At 44.5% G+C, this 22,349-nt stretch overlaps 1 protein-coding gene across 5 annotated transcripts in view; it reads left to right on the top strand.

Moving 5' to 3' along the window:
• PAQR8 (progestin and adipoQ receptor family member 8) overlaps positions 1-22,349 on the top strand; it is a 119,598-nt gene that overhangs the window by 85,387 nt on the left and 11,862 nt on the right. The window contains exon 1 of one of the 5 annotated variants that reach the window (XM_040348348.1): positions 20,311-20,333. The exons of 2 other annotated variants lie outside the window; for them this stretch is intronic. The gene's annotated coding sequence lies outside the window, so the exon portion shown is untranslated. 2 more of the 5 variants (XM_040348344.1, XM_040348347.1) reach the window with 2 other exon arrangements.

Here is a 22,349-nt window from a genome sequence, read left to right as displayed (position 1 = left end):
GTACTCAATGTTAAGTATGGCCGTTCTTCCCGTGTACAATTTTGAATTTTTTACGTCGTTTGCGTAAGTCGTTCGCGAATAGGAATTTGCGTAGAATGACGTCACCGTCGTAAGCATTGGCTTGTTCCGGTTAAATTTCGAGCATGCGCACTGGGATGCCCCCAGGGACGGCGCATGCGCAGTTAAAAAAAAACGTTGTTTACGTCGGGTCACAACGTATTTACATAAAACACGCCCCCATTACAACCATTTGAATTCCGCGCCCTTACGCCGCCCAAGATACACTACGCCGCTGTAACTTACAGCGCAAATTCTTTGTGGATTCGAAATAAAAAAAATAAGTTACGGCGGCGTAGTGTATCTTAGATACGCTGCGCCCGGCGTACAGCTGCGCTGCTGTATGAGGATCTGCCCCACAGTGTCTACAAACTATGAGATATATTTATCTATTTATTTATGTTAATTCTATCAAATTGTTATGGTTGTTGTAACAGGATTAATAACATTTGAAATTACAGTAACACGTTGTGATATTTTAGTGACTGGGTTTTCATATGGTTTAATTTGTAACTAGCTTTGTGTAATAAGGGGGTTGTATTAAGGTGTGTTAGTGTTGTTGGAGCCTGCACAAGTTTGTTACTGTGATGTAAGCTGGGTGAATAAAACACAGGAGCAGAGATTTCCTACACATTCCTTCTCTTCCTTATCAGAAAACTTCACTGTAACACAAACACACCACACCTTGTATCTGCTTATTCTTCAGATTCTTCCCCTGCCCTGTACTGTGCTCCACTGGGCTATGCTGATACTGAGCATAGAAATAATAAACCAAGTTCAGTCCACATCCCACATGCCAATGTCAGTTTCAGCAAACCAGTGAAAGTAGTTTAAGATGGCATCATTTACATCTCAATAAGATAAGATAAGGATAAATATTAGCTTAAGGAGACTCCGTCGAAAACTTAAAAAAATGCAAGTTAAACACATGAAAATCAAGTATTTCAAACAGTGGCGGCTGGTGGTAAAAAAAATTTGGGGGGTCGCAAACAAACTAAAAAAAATGAAAACAAAAACCATCAAATGCTGCGACTGTGCCCATCAAATGCTGTGACTGTGCCCATCAAATGCTGCGACTGTGCCCATTAAATGCTGCGACTGTGCCCATCAAACGCTGCCACTGTGCCATCAATTGCAGCCACTGTGCCATCAATTGCAGCCACTGTGCCATCAATTGCAGCCACTGTGCCATCAATTGCTGCCACTGTGCCATCAAATGCTGCCACTGTGCCATAAAACGCTGCCCCTGTGCCATCAAAAGCTGCTACTGTGCCCTCAAACGCTGCCACTGTGCTATCAAAAGCTGAATCTATCTATGGTGAGAGAGAGAAAGACAGGAGGGGGGCGGCGCTCCTGCGCCCTTTATGGATGCACCGCCACTGATTTCAAATGCTTACTTATTTGTCTTCTCAACCTTTTTACCCCAGAGTAACCATTAAAATAATTTTCAGATCTTAGGGAACCTCTATTAAAACCAATTTATTGGGGATCAGAGGGGGGAATGCTCCTTACAATGGTGGGCAGAAGAAATAATGCTCCTATACAGCGGTTGTGGTACCCCGTTACAGAGGGGTGGTTAAACCAGTTCCCACACCAAGGTCCATGGTTCATAAATTCTAAGAAATGGAGGTCTGAAAAGCATGATTCTAACATCCGACTGCATGTTCCCTGGACAACGTGACAAGGTGCAGCGAGAGTACAAGTCAGGCAATGAATTTATATTGTAGAAAGGTTCATCGCAACTTATTCAGGCCCGGCGGGTAGGCACACCCCTCCTACACTCCCACTTTGGTCGAGTGCCACTTGCAGTGGGGAGTACAGACTGCACCTGCCTACAAATGGGCCATGATGGGAAACAAATACTTCACAAACTTTTAAGGGACCCCGGTTGTTACAGACTATTTTCTTTGGGGGTCTTGCTGAACACCTGGCTATACCACCCCATGTTTTGGCTACACTGCTATCTTCTCAGAAAGAATAGGAGACCAGCCCAGCAGTTATAGCAGCATTATAAAGCTTTCCCTTTAATGTATGAATGCCAAAATTACCTGGATGAAGTCAAAGGGACACAGACTTTTAGTAAAAAAATAAAAATGCGCGGAGGTCCCCCCAAATTCAATAACCAGACCCTTTAGGTCTGGTATGGATATTAAGGGGAACCCCGCCGTCAATTTAAAAAAAAAATGACGTGGGGTTCCCCCTAAATATCCATAACCAGACCCCTTATCTGAGCACGTTGACCTGGCCGGCCGCAGAAAAGAGGGGGGACAGAGTACGGCCCCCCCCTCTCTTGAACCACACCAGGCCACATGCCCTCAACATTGGGAGGGTGCTTTGGGGTGCCCCCCAAAGCACCTTGTCCCCATGTTGATGGGGACAAGGGTCTCATCCCCACAACCCTTGCCCGGTGGTTGTGGGGGTATGCGGGCAGGGGGCTTATCAGAATCTGGAAGACCCCTTTAACAAAGGTTACCCCAAGTCAACGTGCTTGGATAAGGGGTCTGGAATGGATATTTAGGGGGAACCCCACGTCATTTTTTTTTTTAATTGACGGCGGGTTTCCCCTTAATATCCATACCAGACCTAAAGGGTCTGGTTATTGAATTTGGGGGACCTCCGCGCATTTTTTTTTCCCTCCGAACCCGAACTTTCAGCAATTATTCGGGTTCGGGAAAAACCCAAAGTTCGTACCGAACCCGAACTTTACAGTTCGGGTTCGCTCAACTCTACACACAGGTGAACTCTATTTACTAATTAGGTGACTTCTGAAGGCAATTGGTTCCACAAGATTTTAGTTAGGGGTATCAGAGTAAAGGGGGCTGAATACAAATGCAATCCACACTTTTCAGACATTTATTTGTATTTGTAAAAAATGTTGAAAACCATTTATCATTTTCCTTCCACTTCACAATAATGTGCCACTTTGTGTTGGACTATCACATAAAATCCCAATAAAATACATTAATGTTTTTATGGTTGCATGTAGATCCACACCAAGCTGAACTTATTAATGCAGATAGTTTACTGACTTTCTTTGCTTCATTTTAAACATTTAGCAGACAGTCATTTTCATCCATAGTTTTCTTCCAATAATATAGCCAAGAACACAACACAGACCTCTAGCTTTAGCTTTAGTATAGCTCATCGCTTTCGTTTTTGCAATTATTACCACTTTCTTCCTTATCTAGAGGACCGGCTGTGTTCCAGCTTCCTCCACAAAGGGGAAAACAAGCATTGACAACTCATACTATACATCTTGTCATCATGAGGCCCCTAACAACTAAGGGTTTGTTCACACACGTAGTGCCTTCTAAAGGGCTGGTGCCTCACAGTCACATGCACGGGTATGGCATGGCCCTATACACTTCCATTGGTCTTGTTCAGTTCTGGTATCACCCGCTAAATGTTGTAGTGATATAATGTATATTGGAGTCCGGTTAGATACAGTAATTGATATTTAGGTATTAGTATGATGACTATAAATTATGTTGTTCCGCAGCAACACACCAGGATCTCCAGAGAGTGCATTTATTTGACTTCCAATACAGAATAAAGTCCACATTCCACAGATGATACAAATCCAACAGAGTAATTCAAAGTCCCATCTGACTAGATCAGCTCTAGACCTGTGCCATACCCAGAGAATACACAGAGAACATTCTCTTCACTTCTAGACCTGTGCCATATTCATACAGAGAATATTCTGAGTAACAAGATTGATCTCCAGAATTATATTCCCTATCCATTGAATAGCTGAGCAATTTGATTGGCCGTCTTTGATCTACATCCTGTCTTGACAGATAATGACCCCAGCCGGAGACGGCTTCAATCATCACCTATTCCTAATTTTCCATTCTTGCATACTAATAAGCTTCCTCTAATATGTAATTAGATTACATGTGGCCTGAGTAATGGTTTGATGTGTAAAATAGACTCATCCTGTCTCTTTGCCTATTGACAATTGACAAGCGTCTTTTGATGTGTAACATGCAGGGCTTTTTTTCAGCAGAAATGCGGGGGAACGCAGTTCCGGCACCTCCTGGACTGACTGTATGTAATGACAAGGGGTGCTGGGGTGTGCTGCAGGGTATTGATGATCACTGCTGGGGCATCTATTCTAGCTGGAAGGCATCTATTTTTGCAGGGGGTGGTCTATTGTTGCTGGTGGGAGATCTTAAGTTGCTGGGGGGGGGTCAGTTGTTGCTGAAAGAGATCTACTGTTGGGGGGAGGGGTCTATTGTTGGCTGATGGCTGCCGGAGAGTCTATTAATGCTGGCTGTGCAGAGATCTGTTGATGCTGCCGGGAGTCTATTGTTGCTGGGGGGGGGGGGGATTTTACTGTGTGTTGATCCTTTGCTGTTAGCAGGGTCTATTGTATTGTTGCTGGCTGCCGGGTATACGGCTTTTCTTGATATCATTACCAAATTCCATACAAATTACTTAAAAAAAATGATACTTGGTTCTGTATTGTCTAAAAGGGGTGGCACTGGGAGATGGGTAGGTGGATGGAACCAAAGGACAGTGCTCGGAGGTGGGTAGGGGGCGGAGAAAGGGGGTGACTCGGAAAGGGGGGGGTTCCTGCACCTATTGTCTGAGAAAAAAAGCCCTGGTAACATGTAATTACAGGTTTGATGTGGAAAATAGACTTATCCTGGACCTTTGCATATTGACAATCGACAAGCCAATTTTGATGTGTAACATGTAATTATCTTAACAGGTACCAAATGTCAACTGAAGTCTGGCCTGGTCAACAGATAGTGACAACTTTGATGGACCCAAGCTAATTATGGTGGGGAAAAAAATTGATCGTACAAGGTCGATCAATGCCTTTTTTTTTCATGCCTTACAATTGGATCTACGTGTTACTAAATATGTCCCTTATTCCCTTTCCCCCAGGACCAAAAAATGCCATTAATCAACCCTGTACGACTTAGGTCAATCTAAACCGATACGATTGGTGATTCATTGCTTGATCAACAGTTTTATCGCAACGTGTATGGCCACTATTAGAAAGCTCCAATCATAAATAACTTGCTGACAAATCTGACAGCTCTTAATCTGCTGGGGCTGCTGACATCATAACTAATATGTCGGCACTCAGCAGCAGTCTTTGACATTTTGGAAGTTTACATAAGGGAGGCTTTTACTGGTAAATGACACGCACAAAATGTTAAATACATATATTGTCACATTGTTGGGAAAGGGTCGCTTTATGTAAAAATAAAAGCATTGTTTAATCCTACTATGTTTTCACTGAAAGTGCAACATTATGTAAAAGTGGTATAAAAACTGAGGCCCAGATTCACGTAGAATCGCGTATCTTTGTGCCGGCGTAACGTATCCTATTTACGTTAGGCCTCCGCAACTTTTACAGGCAAGTGCCGTATTCTCAAATGAAAGTTGCGGCGGCGAAGCGTAAATAGGCCGGCGTAAGCCCGCCTAATTCAAATGTGATAGATGTGGGCGTGTGTTATGTAAATTTTAGGTGACCCCACGTAAATGACTCTTTTTTACGAACGGCGCATGCGCCGTCCGTGAAAGTATCCCAGTGTGCATGCTCCAAATTAACCCGCAAGAAGCCAATGCTTTCGACGTGAACGTAAATGATGCCCAGCCCTATTCGCGAATGACTTACGCAAACGACATAAAAATTTTAAAATTCGACGGGGGAACGACATCCATACTTAACATTGGCAGGGGTAACTTTACCCGGGAACAGCCTAACGTAAACAGCGTATCTGTACTGCGTCGGCCGGGCGTACGTTCGTGAATTTGCGTATCTAGCTGATTTACATATTTCTAGGCGTAAATCAGCGTACACGCCCCTAGCGGCCAGCGTAAATATGCCGTTAAGATCCGACGGCGTAAGAGACTTACGCCGGTCGGATCTAATACAAATCTATGCGTAACTGATTCTAAGAATCAGGCGCATAGATACGACGGATCGGACTCAGAGTTACTGGAGATACGCCGGCGTAACTCGTACGAGAATCCGGGCCTGAATGTGTACTCACATAAGCCTTCTGTTATTCAGTCCCCTTCAAAAGCCTCTGTCCAGAGTGAGTCTATCACACTTTGCAACTATGCAGATCCCCTAAACAATAGTCTATTACCAGAGCACAATGTAACACCAATAAATGGCAGTTGGTAACAAAAGCTATCCTGAGATGCCCAGGAGGTGAGGCTACAAAACATTTTTACTTGTTTGCTTATATGATGAACAGGAAACGCAGACCTCGCTTAGTCCTGCATTGTCAATCCCTTTAATTATATGCGATTAGGTATATTGTTATAATGAGCCAACTACTCTGTGATTTCATTGTCATTATTAGCAAGTTAAACTTTAATACGGCTGTCAGTAGAAGGTCAATTTTATATGGAGGGAAGAAGAATATCTGTTTTTTTCATGACTGAGTCACCAAAGTGTTAAAGCTCAACCCCAGCCAGAATATAAGACACAAATGAATGCAGCTCTGTAATCATTAACCACTTGCCGACCTCCCTATAGCAGTTTTACTGCTATAGGGTAGCCACGCTGCGCACTTCCGGGTAGTGGACGCGAGCGTGCGCCACCGGTGGCTCACTCCCGCTACACAGCGGAAGCTGATTAGCGGGTCCCGCGGACTGATGTCCGCCAGCGCCCGCCGATCGTTCGACACTCAGGCAGAACAGCAGTCTGCCGTTACAGAAGTACAGAAGCCATAAATCCTGTGTTCCTGCAAAGCAAGGACATGGATCCATGCCTTCCCCTATTAAAAGCAACTCCCCCACTACACTAATACACCATCTATTCTTACAGTTAACCTGTTGATCACCCCTGATGTTAACACCCTCCCAGCCAGTGTCATTAGTACAGTGACAGTGCATATTATTAGCTTTGATCACTGTATTAGTGTCACTGGTTTCCAAAAAAGTGTCAAAAGTGTCACCTTTACTACTCACTCATTTACTAAGAGTCCGGGAAGTACTGGGCTCTCTACATCTAATAGCTCCCATTTCAGGTAAATAAGAGTTCAAAGCAGTAATTATTTATCTTCATTCTTTAATCATACTACACTATTATGTAGGTCTCAGTGTACTTAGCACAATGGCTTAGTGGTCTGCTCAGATGTCTCCAAATCACTCAAGTTATGAGTTCCCACCCACCTAGGAGCTGGTTCACAAAGGGGCGACCTGTCAAGCGACTTAGCCGCCTGACAAGTTGCGGTCCGCAGTAGTGAATGGAACCATTCTAATAGGAGCGACGCAAACCTCTGACTAATAACTTAGACTGTCTACTTTCCAAAAAGGGGTCATTTGGGGGGTATTTGTACTGTCATCGGCCATCAGTACATCAGGATTGATCAATCTTCAAATATACCATAGTTTGCAGACTACAATTTTCACACAGACTAAATAATATACACCAATTTGGGTTATTTTTTTATTTTTTTTACCAAAGTATACATTTGGCCTAAATTTATGAAGAAAGATCATTTGTTTGCAAAATTTTATACCAGAAACCAAGAAAAACAATATTTTTCCCCAAAATTTCTGTTATTATTTAATTTGTATAGCAAAAAAACAAAATGGCGGAATACCACAAAAATAAAGCTCTCTTTGTATGAAAAAAATGTATATAAATGTAATTTGCGTACAGTGTTGCATGACCATGCAACTGCCAGTTACAGTACCACAGTGCCTGATGAGGACTCATTAATTAATTGATTTCCTGATACTGACCCAAATTAATATATATATAAGGTGACATGTACAATCCAGGCACAGAATCTACATCTCACCTTCCAACGTTCAGCCAGCAGAGAGAATGGCTGCCAACTGGGCAGTTGGTTTTATTATCAGCACAAGATCACAAAATGCATTCTCATTGGTCAACCTATACATTTCACACCCACTGATTACTCCCATTCAGTCTCTTATTACACGCCCCCCGTGAGTCTGTCATTGGTCAGTTCATATAGAAGGGTGGTTTCTCCTCACAAGTTCATTCCAGACTAGCTGCACACACCCTTCTTGTCATGTGGCATAAAGTCCCCTCGTGTCTTTTTTCAGACTCATTCGGCATTTTACATAGAATTCCTTTGGTGGGGGTGAAGAGAAGGGGGTTTTGGCATGAGGAATTTAGGAGTGAGGGGAATGGAGCTGCTTCTTGATTTCAATAGTTCTCTCTCTGTATGTCCATCCAAGTTGAAATATACTCTAAAAACATATTTGACAAAACTTATCTAGGAAAATAAGCAGTATTGATCATTCTCATACATACATATGCATATATAAAAATAAATTAAAAGAATATAAACCGAGAAACATGCAGTGGTTCTAATAAAAGAATAAGCTCAACTTTTTAAATATAAATTTTATCCAGATCTATCACATGCCGAATAGCAAAAAAATGCTCTGGTCAGGAAGGGGGTAAAACCTTCTGGAGGTCAAGTGGTTAAAGTGTTTGTAAAGTTTTTCTAAATAACAAACATGTTATTGTACTGAGCAGCCCAGATCCTCCTCTTCCTGGGTCCCCTGCCTTCGCTCTTGGCCCTGTTGAATGCCCCCATAGCAAACTGTTTTCTCTGGGGTACTCGTGCATGCTCGCTCCCGAGCCAAGACACACAAAGCACGGCTCGGCCATGCCCCCGCTCCCTCCTCACTGGCTGTGATTGACAGCCAATATCTCCCGCTGCCGTGTCTCAGCCAATGAGGAGGCAGAGACCCGGGAGAGCTTCTGCTCTTGTGTACATCGCTGAATCGCAATCCGTTTTTTTACCTTCATGCAATGCAGAGAAAGAAGACCTGGGAACACAGCTTTTCTTTATTTCAAGACTGTAAGGACTTTGCTAACTGGAAATTGTATTTTGACAATCAGATTTTTTTGGGTTGTAATAAATGATAATGTTCATTGTTTTCCTGAACTTACTTAGTACTAGCTATTCTCCAGAGGTTTTTTACAAGCATGACAGCCAAGAAAAAAGGTTTTGTTTCGAAATAAACCATATTTTCTCTGGAAGAGCACAGACGTTTTCTTAACCTCAGCGGTAGTGTTTGGCTATCTATTGGGTCACTTCACGTTGTGTTCCAATATAAACTCTTTTCAGGAATGTGCTGTCACACCCAAAGGCTGTTGTGTAACATCAGTGTTGTGTTGTCTGTGTGCCTAGGAGTTAATGTGTCTTTGGCTTCCACTTATCCTCAGGATTGTATAGGGAACTAATAAGATTTCCTGCTTTATATCTGTACAGGAACTAAAAGTCCCAGCATGAACTAGGAGTTATTTAAGAGAAGTTACAGCCAGTAGAGGAACTACAAATCCCAGCACAATCCAACAGCACTTTTAGAGCACCTATATGTCCCAGCATGTCCATCCAGCCTATGATGCCCTTTGTAGGGCACCCTAACATTTTTGTAGAGGTATGTACAGCCCAACCTTTTTTGGGGGTTTGGATAGAATGTGGAAGAATACACTCTCTCTCAGGATTTTTATTTGCTCTCTGTATCCCTACTGGAGAGAGTCAGGCACACTACTGGTACTGGTGACTAATGTCTCTGGTACAGAAAGTGAAGGCAAATCCAACATTTTCCGCATCCAATGAGAGAATTCTTTTGTATTAATTGAAAAAAAAAAAAAAACATTCTGTGAATGGCAGAGGTGCCAAGCGAGTGACCCCCTATGTTCATTATACAGAAGGCAAGTCGCTTGAGCAGTGCTGACTGTATGTAGCACAGACCACTATGGGAAATTTTTGCATTGCCAACAGCCCTCCAGATGTGGGATATGAAGAAATTTCTCAAAAAAGGATATCGGGGAACTGGAGAAAGTGCAGAGAAGGGCAACCAAACTGATAAGAGGCATGGAGGAGCTCAGCTATGAGGAAAGATTAGAGGAGCTGAATTTATTCACTCTTGAGAAGAGGAGATTAAGGGAGGATATGATCAACATGTACAAATATATAAGGGGTTCATATAATGAACTTGGTGTTGAGTTAATCCCCCGGCGGAATTCAAATTCCGCGGCTAGGGGGAGTGTACTATTTAAATCAGGCGCGTTCCCGCGCCGATTTAAATGCGCATGCGCCGTCCGGGGAATTTCCCGGTGTGCATTGCTCCCACTGACGTCACTAGGACGTCAGTGGTTTCGACGTGAGCGTGACTTGCGACGCGCGTGTTTGTGAATCGGCGTACGCAAACGACGTTAGAAAATTCAAATTCGACGCGGGAACGCCGGCTATACTTAACATTGGCTGCGCCTGATAAAAGCAGGGGTAAGTATACGACGGGAAAGCCGCTACGGAAACGTCGTAAGAAGACTGCGTCGGGTCCGCGTACATTCGTGAATTTGCGTATCTCGCTGATTTACATATTATTTATCGTAAATCAGCGGGAACGCCCCCGGCGCCATTTTTAAATCGAAAATAAGATCCGACAGTGTAACACATTGTAACACTGTCGGATCTAAGCCCTATCTATGCGTAACTGATTCTATGAATCAGGTGCATAGATAGGACCAGTTTAAGTCAGAGATACAATAGTGTATCTGTAGATACACCGTCGTATCTCTTTGTGAATCTGGCCCTTAACGTCTAGAGGAAAAGAGATTTCCTCTCCAAATATGGAAAGATTTCTTCACAGTAAGAGCTGTTGAATAGACTCCCTCCAGAGGTGGTTCTGGACAGCTAAGTAGATTGTTTTAAAGTGGAGGTTCCACCTGAAAAAATAAAATTCCACCAAAAAAATGAAAAAAAATGTGTTTTACTTACCCTAAATAGCTGTTGCTATGCGGAAGTGCCGAATCTACCTCTTCATCCTCCGCGGTGGATTCTCTTCCTCCTCCTACACTCGGTGTCTTCTTGTGAATGGGGCGCGCTGCATTCTGGGAACTGTGTGTGTCCCAGAAAGCAGCCGGCTCATTCACAAAGCGCTGTGCTGCTCGGGCATGCGCAGTAGGAAACGGGCAGTGAAGCCGTACGGCTTCACTGCCTGTTTCCCTTACTGTGGATGGCGGCGCTTGGAGCTGCCAGGATCGAGGATCGGCCTTGGCGGGGGCCAACATCGCTGGCGGCTAGGACAGGTAAGTGTCCTTATTAAAAGTCAGCAGCTACAGTGTTAGAAGCTGCTGACCTTAAATTTTTTTTTTTTTTTGTAATGGAACCTCCGCTTTAAGAAAGGCCTGGATTCTTTCCTAAATGTACATAATATAACTGGGTACTGTACTAACATTTATAGGTAAAGTTGAAGGAATTTTTTCCCCTGCTGTAGCAAATTGGATCATGCTTTGCTGGGGGTTTTCGCCTTCCTCTGGATCAACTGTGGGTATAGAATTGGGTATATGAGGTTGTATATGTAGCACCCCCCTTGAAAGGGTTAGTTTTACTTCCATTCGTGATTTATGGAAACTCAGGCTGCTGCCCACTTCAGAATCGGTCCTGTAGGTCAGTCTGCACTGCAGGGGTATGTTATCACCCCTGGGCGGCAGTTGGCGCTAGAGGGGTTCTGACAGACCCACCTTCTCCCAGCAGCCAATAAGAGGAGTTCTTCCCTCAATGGGCATGCTGGGAGGAGGGTATATCTGGGGCAGCCGCTTTTGGCGGGTTGTTCTATGCGGGGCCCGAGTTCCAGGTGCAGTACCCACCTTCAGGGTGCGCGCATCCATGGGCCTGCTTCGCTGAGGTTGTGCACCATGCAGAGCCTTTTCCTGACATTGAGAGGTGCCCCAGCGACTTGCTGGGTCCCAGCCTTCTGTTGAGAGGATCCTAAGCTGGAGGCTGTGCGATGGGGGATCAAATCAGGGGAACCTAGAACTAGAGGTTGTCCAGGAGGCCTAGACGAACCATCGGGGATCCGGTCACCACACCATATGACAGGTATGCTCAGCTGTCAGTGGGTGACACTGATTAAACTAACTGGGAGGATTTGCTCAAATTGATCTCACAAATCCCAAGTTTTCCGGCCTGTGGCAGAGGCCATGAGTAAGGCCTGTGGCAGAGGTCTGTTTCCTCCCAGTGATCCGCAAGTGACGCCTCGGCTGCCAGGCCTGAGATAACTGCCTGTCCGGGGGCACTTTACCCACCCTGAGTGGGGTGGCGACGAATTGAGTTATATCATTGCTGAGAGAAGGCTTGCTCTCTCTTCATATCCATGGCCTGATACTAGAGTTTCCTTACGCTCATCAACCTTTTTCTGTCATGTGCCATGTTGATGTTGGCCGTGTTGGGCCTTGGAATAAAGCATTGAAAACTGAATTGATGTCTGGACACTTGCTCTTTACTAACACTTACAAAAATCACCCCTAGACCAAGTCAGGAAGGTAACTCAGTAAGCCCATCCCAAACTAATCAGCGGCTCCTTTGGGGGTGAGCCCTACATATGATATTATTATTATTTATTTTTTATTTTTTTATGGTTGAACTGGATGGACTGGTGTCTTTTTTCAACCTGACTAACTATGTAACTATGTAAAAAAATAACCCAGCTGGACCAAAAGAAGTTAATTCCTGATGTTCAGCTTTAAAGTAGAATTAAACCTTTCTGGGCCACAAGAGCTTATCTCTTAGGCCCCACTCACACTTGCGAATGGGGCCATTAGCAATTGCATGCAGGAGATCCTGTGTAGGTTGTCAGTGATTGGCCGTGGGTGGATTCCCACTTGCATGTAACCTACTAACGCTTGTAGTGCCACTTTTAGCAAAGAAGGATAGTGTAAATAGTTCTGCTGGTACTAAAATATCAGCATCCAGTAGTGTGTTGCATACTTGGAAATATCGCCGCTCAACCCTATCCAGTCTATGTGGTTAACATTTGTAAGGTGGCCTCAGCTTTGCACCACTTCACAAGCCACACCATCTGACAGCCACATCATCTGATACCCTCTGACATGTTTCACCCCACCCACCGGGGGCTTAGTCAGCCATACCAATTGACATGTTTTGCCCCACCCACTGGGGCTTAGTCATAGAGTTCTTACCTCAATGACTAAGCCCCAGTGGGTGGGGTGAAACATGTCAGAGGGTGTGGCTGACTAAGCCCTGGTGGGTGGGACTATTTACTTACCTGAGCCCTCAAAAGTGCTGCGTCGTGAACGCGCTGGCTTCTTGGCCCAGACTTCTCGGCTCTTCATTGGATCGATGCTGTCGGGGGCGGGGCCAAGTCCTGTAGTTGGCAGCTATGGATGCCAAATACAGGACTCGGGAGCGTGCCCGCAAGGTGCCCTTTGATACCGACTTTTACGTCGAAACATGTCAGGGCGGAGCTACGCACTGACGTCACTGCGCTGTACGTGACCCGGAAGCACGATTTTGCTCTACTTTGTTCTCTGTTTTATATGTTTTTATGCCGGCAATTTTTAAATGCATTTAGTGTGTTCTGTCAACAAATTTTTTAATAAAATTGCCTAACGGTACCTCACGATCTCGAGCCCTCATTTTTTCCTCCTGGGTACCCCATTGGAAGATGGAGCCTGTGAGTTGAGACTTTGAGTGGAGTGGAGAGAGGTGGTGTTTGGTTACCTTGCAAGAAGCAGCTGGAAGCGTGGGAGTTTACAGTTCCTGGTACATCCGATCGGTGGATCGATACGCCTAAAACTCATGGTGATCTGGTAAGAGCATATACTTACCTTTGTCCTGTCGGTGTGATCTTTGGGATTCCTTCCTTTTTCCTATACCAACTTCAATTTTAATCAGTGGTGGATTTCTACTTCTGCTAATCGTCCTGCTGCAGTGGATGTCAGTTGGATCAGGACTTTTATATATGTTTTTTCACCACATATGTGGTCTTTGGGACTCCTTATCCGATTCACAGACGTCCTTTAATTATTATAAAAAAACACATGTCACTTTGCTTACTATTGTGATTTACTTGATGTCACATTAATTTTATTGCAGATTGCTTTCACACGGTTGCACAAGGTTAACGCCTTTGGTGTGATATTGATTCCTGTTCACACAGGATTTATATATATATATATATATATATATATATATATATATATATATATATATATATATATATATATAAATTTATAATTTATATTTGGCAATTGCTCCAGGTGTGCCAGCCTTGGCCCGATTGGGACATTGACATCTAAATTAATTTATTTATTCATTTATTTATTTGTGCATACTTTTTTCTTCCTTTAGGAATTTAAGGGTGTAGTCACATATCTATTTATGAAATAATTACACACTTCACTAGGTGGTAATACTAGCGCATACCTTTGCTTCGTTTTTTTGTTCCGCAAGGTAACCCCCTTGGGAGAGCGCTTCCCAGAGGGGGTTATCAGAAGTGGGGAGTAGCCGAGACAGCAGCTGAGGGACCCCAGAACACAAGGATCAGGGCCACACATATGACATATTTTTTATTTAAAAAAAAAAAAAACTTTACTATCACTTTAACCACTTCAATACCGGCCCATAGTCATTTGACGTCCACAGATGGGATCTCCCATCCTGGGTGGACGTCTTATGACGTCCCGGGCTTTGTGGGGGGATATCTGAGTGATGCCTGCAGCTAGAGGCATCATTCAGATATCCTTCTCTTCTGCCAGATGGTCACCAGTCATCTCTGTGACCATCGGAGGCCCGGGCGAGATGTGATGACGTCACGCCCGGGTACCCGTAAGTAAACAAAGCTGCGATTGCGTCTAGTAAGCAATACTAAGCATGAGATCGGTGAATTTTTTTTCACCGATCTCATGCTTTCCAGCCCGGAGGAGAGATGTGGGGTCTTATTGACCCCGCATCTCTCCATAAAGAGGACCTGTCACACAATTTCCTATTACAAGGGACGTTTACATTCCTTGTAATAGGAATAAAAGTGAAAAAAAAAAAATATTTTTTAAAAAAGTGTAAAAAAAAAAAAATTAAAACGCCCCTGTCCCCGGTAGCTCGCGCGCAGAAGCGAACGCACACGTAAGTCCCGCCGACATATGTAAACGCCGTTTAAACCACACATGTGAGGTATCGCCACGTGCATTAGAGTGCCAGCAACAATTCTAGCACTAGATCTCCTCTGTAAATCTAAACTGGTAACCTGTAAAAAAATTCAAAGCGTTGCCTATGGAGATTTTTAAGTACCGAAGTTTGGCGCCATTCCATAAGTGTGCGCAATTTTAAAGCGTGACATGTTAGGTATCTATTTACTCAGTGTAACATCATCTTTCATACTTTAAAAAAAAATTGTGCTAACTTTACTGTTTTGTTAATTTTTTAACAAAACAGGCGCGGCGCCGTCCGATTGGACAGGCGCTCGCCTACAGGGAGGGGCTGCAATAAGGCTATTAAGCTATTCACCCTACCAGCCCCTCGGCGGAAGGAGGAAGTGGGACAGGAAGTCCCACTCTTGCTGAAGCCCCCACTCCCCCCCCCCAAAAAAATTACATGCCAAATGTGGCATGTAAGGGGGCAAGGAGTGGATTAAGCGGAAGTTCCATTTTTAGGTGGAACTCCGCTTTAAGCAACCTCGACCCAGCATGTGAGAATATGGATCAGGATGGCAATGTCCCAGATGGTAAAAAACTTCCTTGCACCACAGAACCGTTTGGTAGGTTTATGGTGAACAGCATTCATAAAAAACAACAGAAAGCCACCACATAGTGAAAAACCATATGGTTACAGGTTTATTTCGAATAAAAAGGCTTTAGATTCCAAGATGTACTGCATCAAGTAAAAAATCTTCTCTGTGATCACAAAAGAATAAAATATAAAAAGGCACAATGGCATGGAAACCGATGCGTTTCGTCTACGAGACTTCAACTGGAGTATCACTTCCGTTTTAGGCACCATAAATCTGACCTAATAACTGACCGTAGGTTGTCGCCTCTCGCTAAGCTTTTTATGACAGCGCCTTGTTCTGAAAATAGAGTGTGAGCCCAGCCCAGATTTATTATCGCTTATCCTGTCTGTAAATAGATTTCTTGTACTTTTATCAACTTCTTTGATTGTTATCTGTGTTACGCTATTGCGTATACTCTCTAGCAGGTTAAAAGACAACCGGTCATGATTGGGCTTATGCAAGAAACTGAATATTCAATATAAAATTATTATAACGGTGCTGCTTTACATATGTAAAAAAAAAATGTTTTCTCCTTTTTTTAGCTTTACTTGCCCAGCCTGAGTCTGATACTCAGCTTGAGTGTCAGGGGATCTGAGGTCAGCAATCTGACAATGGCTGCCCTGTTACCCTTCTTGCCTTTACTCCCTGTATGTTACACTGAGAGATCAGTGCAGGGCCGCCATCAGGAATTATGGGGCCCCTTACACAGCTTCAGGCATGGGCCCTCCTGGAGCAGAGAACCGGGGGAGGGGGGGGGATCTCCGGGCCCCTGGGGACCTCTGGACCCCCCCAAAAAAATTGTCCCTAATAAAAAATAAAATAAAAATATATTAAAAAATATATATATTTTTTTATATAAAAAAGGGGGGGGGGGTTGCCATCCGGGGCCCTGGGGGAAAGCAAGAACAAAAATATTCTGAGCCAAATGGTGTACTACATTTTTTATTTATTTTTTTAAACACTTTTTACTGAATGTACTAAAATATTTACCAGTGCCCATGAAATGCAGCATGACCAGTGCCAATTAAATGCAGCCTTACCAGTGCCAATTAAATGCAGCCTTACCAGTCCCATGAAATGCAGCCTGACCTGTGCCAATAAAATGCAGCCTTACCAGTCCCCTAAAATACAGCCTTACCAGTCCCATAAAATACAGCCTTACCAGTCCCATAAAATACAGCCTTACCAGTCCCATAAAATACAGACTTACCAGTCCCATAAAATACAGACTTACCAGTCCCATAAAATACAGACTTACCAGTCCCATAAAATACAGACTTACCAGTCCCATAAAATGCAGCCTTAACAGTCCCAAAAAATACAGCCTTACCAGTCCCATAAAATGCATCCTTAACAGTCCCATGAAATGCAGCCTGACCACCTTGCACAGACTAGTATTCCCTGGCGAGGATGCCATCACATTTCCCTGTCGCTCAGATAGAAGACAGAGCGGCCCAAGCGGCCGTACCCCATTCGGCCACTTTGGCTGAGTGACAGACTCAGACGAGGAGATTGCCGGGCAATCTCCTCTCCTTTTTGTAGCTGCTGACTTTTAATAAACTTAAAAAATGGGTGGAAAACCCCTTTAAGTATACTCGCCTTGGTGGTCTTATGCTCTCCCAACCCTGCGTCCAGACAGTTTGGGTCTCTCCTAAGTAGGGTGACCACATTTCCAAACTGCCATTCAGGGACACCCCCCCTTCACAAAAAAATGCCAATCTTAAAGGCTTATATGCAAGTAAATGGCCATAATAGGGGTATGGGAGTCCGGGTACTGCCTTGGGGGACATGTATCAATGCAAAAAATGTTTTTAAAAATGATAGTTTTTTTCAGGAGCAGTGATTATAATTATGCTTAAAGTGCAACAGTAAAACTGAACAATTCCTCTAAATATAGTGCCTAGGGGGTCCCCTTAGTCTGCCTTTAAAATGGCACATCTGTACCATATATAGAACATGCTGCAGCAAAAATAAATTCCTAAAGAAAAAAAAACAAGTCAAATCACATTTAAATTGACTCACAGTTGCAATTGATGGCACCCGGCTATTGGAAAAAAATAAAAAAGCAAAAATGTAGTGGCCCCCCCCAGTCCATACCAGACCCTTCGGTCTCTACCCCCCCACCCCAAAGCACCTTGTGCCCATCTTACCCTGGCCGGTGGTTGTGGTGGAATGCAGGCAGAGGAGTTATCAGAATCTGGAAGCCCCCAAAGGACCCAAACGGTCTAGAATGGACTAGGGGAGGGGGAACCCCACGCGTTTTTTTTTTTTTATTTTTTTTATTGGCAGCTTTTTTTTGTATTCAGCTGTCAGCGGGGAAGCCCGATGATAGCCGACGACTCATCAGTTAATAAAGACCCTGGCTTCTCTGCCCCGCTCCTTAACAACCAGCTTTTACTGTGCCCTGGTTGGGCGCAGTGCACAGTGCATTTGGCGGGGCGGACACCCTGGGCTGGGAAACAGACAGTTTCCATCATCGACTCATCGGGTGGCTGTGTCAGTTGCATTCCGAGACACTGTATTGTCCTAGAATGAAGGTGCCAGAGACCCGGGACAGACCTGCAAAATGCGGGACTGTCCTGGGCAATCCGGGACACGTAGTCACCCTACTCCTATGGTCCGCCATGTAAATCCCCCAATCTGCAGGACTTCTCACTTCTCCCCCTCCTGCTTTATTTTTTATTTTTTCTCCTTCCGCCTGACGAGTCGTGTCCCATTCTATGCAATAGAACCGTTCTAATAACAGCGACGCAAGTCGCTCCGACTTAGAAAAAGGTTCTTGCACGACCTCGGGGGCGGCTCGGGGTGACCTGCATTGACTTCTATACAGAGGTCATTTTGCAGGTCGCCTCTGAAGTCGTCTTCAGGACGCCTTGCGGAGTCGCCCCCGAAGTCGTGCCGCCTAAGTGTGAACCGGCTCGTACTGTTTCACATGAGTAAAAAAAAAAATGATATTTGCATATATTTATCTTTTCTTCCTGTGCCTGCACCTGATACTTCCATCAGGAAGGTCTAGGAATGGTGATGCCAAACTTGAATCAGAAGCATCTCTTTTTGTTGCTAGTATGATCAACCTGCTGAAGAAAGTATAGTAAAACCTTGGTTTGCAAGCATAATTCATTTCAGAAACATGCTTGTAATCCAAAGCACTTGTATATCAAAGCATTTTTTTTACAGGGTATAAAAGAGAAGAGAGGCACCTCTAAGTGTAGCAATAAGTTGCTAAATGTTGTACCTTCATTAAATGTAACCATATTGCTACACTAATGCCGCGTACACACGATCGGAATTTCCAATGAAAAAAGTCTGACGGTTGGCCGCCTGGAGTAACCGGACTGTTACAGAAACCCTCAACGGTATATAGTAGGAAGGACCAGTCCGGTTGATTTCACCTGGAACAATGCCGTAACTCACACGTTTTTGAATGGGCGCCACCATAGCCTATAATTACATCCTATAGTTATACCATCTATGCATAAACTATGTAACTTTGCTGTATGTAACACGTTGCCTACTCTTTGTTCTGTCAATGTGGTCACTGTGGACCCCACTCTCGATATAAATAAACAATTGGAAAAAAGTCTGACGGAATTTTTTCATCGGATATTCTGACCGTGTGTGTGCCCCATCTGAGTTTTTGCGTCAGAAATTCCGGCGGACTTAGAAAGAGAACATATTGGGCTGGATTCACGTAGCTCGGCACATCTTTATACCGGCGTAGCGCATCTCATATGCGCTACGCCGACGTAACTCAGTGAGGCAAGAACAGTATTCACAAAGCACTCGCTCCCAACGTTGCGCCGGCGTAACGTAAATTGTCCGGCGTAAGCCCGCCTAATTCAAAGTAGGAAGGAAGTATTTAAATGAAGCTTGACCCCATGCAAATGATGGGCCGAACGAACGGCGCATGCGTGCGCATGCTCAGAATCACGTTGAATTTACTCCCTAAGATACGACGGCTCGATGCCTACGAACTGAACGTAACCTACGCCCAGCCCCATTCACTTACGACTTACGTAAACAAAGTAAAATACGACGGCTGTTCCGTCGTCCATACCTTTGCATGGGTTGCGCCTCCCTATAGGTGTTTTAACTTTACGCCGGACGTACGCCTTACGTAAACGGCGTATACTCATGTGACGGGCGCAAGTACGTTCGTGAATCAGCGTATCTCGGTCATTTGCATATTCGACACGTAAATCAATGGAAGCGCCCCTTGCGGCCAGCGTAAATATGCGCCCAAGATACGACGGCGTAGGAGACTTACGTTGGTCGGATGAAGCCACATTTCAGGCGTATCATGCTCAGAATCAAGTCGACGCATGCTCTGAAGCATTGAATTTCTTTTTTCTCGGCTCATCGTAGTGTTGTACATCACCGCGTTCTTGGCGGTCGGAATTTGGTGTGACAGTGTGTATGCAAGACAGCTTGAAAGGAATCCCGTCGAAAAAATCCGTCGGAGTTTATCCCGATGGAAATTCCGATTGTGTGTGCAGGGCATTATACTCTGTTGTGACATCACTTGTATATCAAGGCAAAATGTATTAAAACATTTTGCTTGTCTTGCAAAACGCTCTCAAACCAAGTTACTCGCAAGCCAAGGTTTTACTGTATAGTCGAAAGACTGGAACTTGGGAACAAGGTGATGGTAGAGGCTTCTAGTGACCTGACAGATTTACATAATGTGTCACTCATTGTTTAGGACGCCTACACTGCAGACCTGCCTAGTAACAACAGAGGTAATGATAAGGTGGGGAGGGCTGCCGTGTCTTCCCAGTACACTAGTCGGGCTGGTTTGGGACAGGCTGGTGCTGGCTGCCGCTGTGGAGATGAACTCTGCCAAGCAAAGGTGAGGAGGACACAGAGCATTTCTAAAAGGGTTAGGATCTGAGGAATAGGCTTGTCATTCACACCTGATTACCAGGTAATTTCCAGGTACAGCTCCTATGCTAATGATTGGTCCCTAGAAATGTTTGTCCCTGGAATCTTGACTATTTCACACTTCAAGCAATAACTGCAAGACGAGGTAGACAGTATTATCCATGTTTCAGGTTTTTGTAGGACCCTTTTATCAACCAAGTTCCAGAAATCTTTGGCTGGTGTCTTGGTGATGCCAGAATGGTCCTCCCTTGTATTTAGTGTACAGCATGTTGTTAGTAACTACCCACTTGACTACCAGGCTTTTTCTGGCACTTTTTGTTTAGAAGATTAAATCAGTATTCATTTTTGCTAGGAAATTACTTAGAACCCTCAAACATTATCCCTTTTTTTTTTTATCAGAGACCCTATGGCAGTGGTTCTTAACCTTGTTGGAGGTACTGAACCCCACCAGTTTCATATGCGCATTCACCGAACCCTTCTTAATTGGAAAAATAAAATATGATTTTGCGTGTGATGGGCACAGTGGCTGCGTGTGATGGGCACAGTGGCTGCGTGTGATGGGCACAGTGGCTGCGTTTGATGGGCACAGGGGCTGCGTGTGATGGGCACAGGGGCTGCGTGTGATGGGCACAGTGGCTGCGTTTGATGGGCACAGGGGCTGCGTGTGATGGGCACAGGGGCTGCGTGTGATGGGCACAGTGGCTGCATGTAATGGGCACAGGGGCTGCGTGTGATGGGCACAGTGGCGACAATTGATGGCACAGAGGCTGCATGTGATGGCATAGTGAGGCTGCAATTTATATATATACTGTATATATATTTTATTTTTTTTGCTAGTCAGAGAAGGCTCATTTAAAATAACACAAAAACATTTTTTTTATCTGCCATTTTATATTAAAAAAGTGCTGGTCACCTCAGTCAGCCTCCTCCCCTCCCCCCAATCCAGCCATTTAATTGTATGCTCTTAACAGGTTCTACTTACTTTTAAACAAGTTCAGTAGTCTTTTTAGCACACTTCATCTTTTGCCTGACGAAGAGGTCCTGCGCGACCTCGAAACTTTGCTTTTTATGTATCGCTAACATGCATTAAATGATCCTTGGTGTGCTGGCGAATATGTGTATATATTTTTTAGCACACTGTCTGCTGGGTTCAAATTCCACTAGTCAGGCAGGCTCCTCGAGACTAGTCCTTGCCTCTCTAGCTCGTCACAGGCAGCGCCGACACACAGCTTTCTCTGTGCAGCGCTCCGAGTCCCCCCCTTCCGGCTGTGAGTGGAGTGACGTCACGCCGCTGGAAGGGACCAAGAGACTCCTTCATAGGGGGAGTAAACAGGCTGCAGCAGACAGGAAAGGGAGCCGGGAGGTGACGGTCCCGGATGCAGGAGTGCACTCGGCACACAATTTGTACAGTGCCGCTGGCCGCGCTGGCGGTCGTGGCAGAGCTTCACCTGCGGCTGCGCCCCCCCTCCTATACGAAATGGTATCGCCCAGGGCACCCGTCCGCCCCTGCCTTGTACCGGCGGCCCTGTGTGACCTCCGCCGAACCCCCGAGACTCACTCACCGAACGAACCCAGGTTAAGAACCACTGCCCTATGGAAAAAAATGGTTATTGTTGCATTTTTATATTGTACACGGTATTTGTGCAGTGGCTTTGAAATGCAATTTTTTGGGAAAAAATACATTTTTATGAATTAAAAAAAAAATGTATACCCAATTTTTTTGTAAAATGTGACAGATGATGTTACGCCAAGTAAATACATACCTAACATGTCACGATTTAAAAATGGCGCACGCTCGTGGAAAGGCGAGAACATACGGTGCTTAAACATCTCCATAGGCGATGTTTTAAACGCCTTTACAGGTTACCTGTTTA

This window comes from Rana temporaria, chromosome 4 (assembly GCF_905171775.1).
Source record: "Rana temporaria chromosome 4, aRanTem1.1, whole genome shotgun sequence".
Classification (NCBI taxonomy): Eukaryota; Metazoa; Chordata; class Amphibia; order Anura; family Ranidae; genus Rana; species Rana temporaria.
Note: the sequence above shows the minus strand (reverse complement) of the source record. Positions and strands in the feature narration are given on the sequence as shown.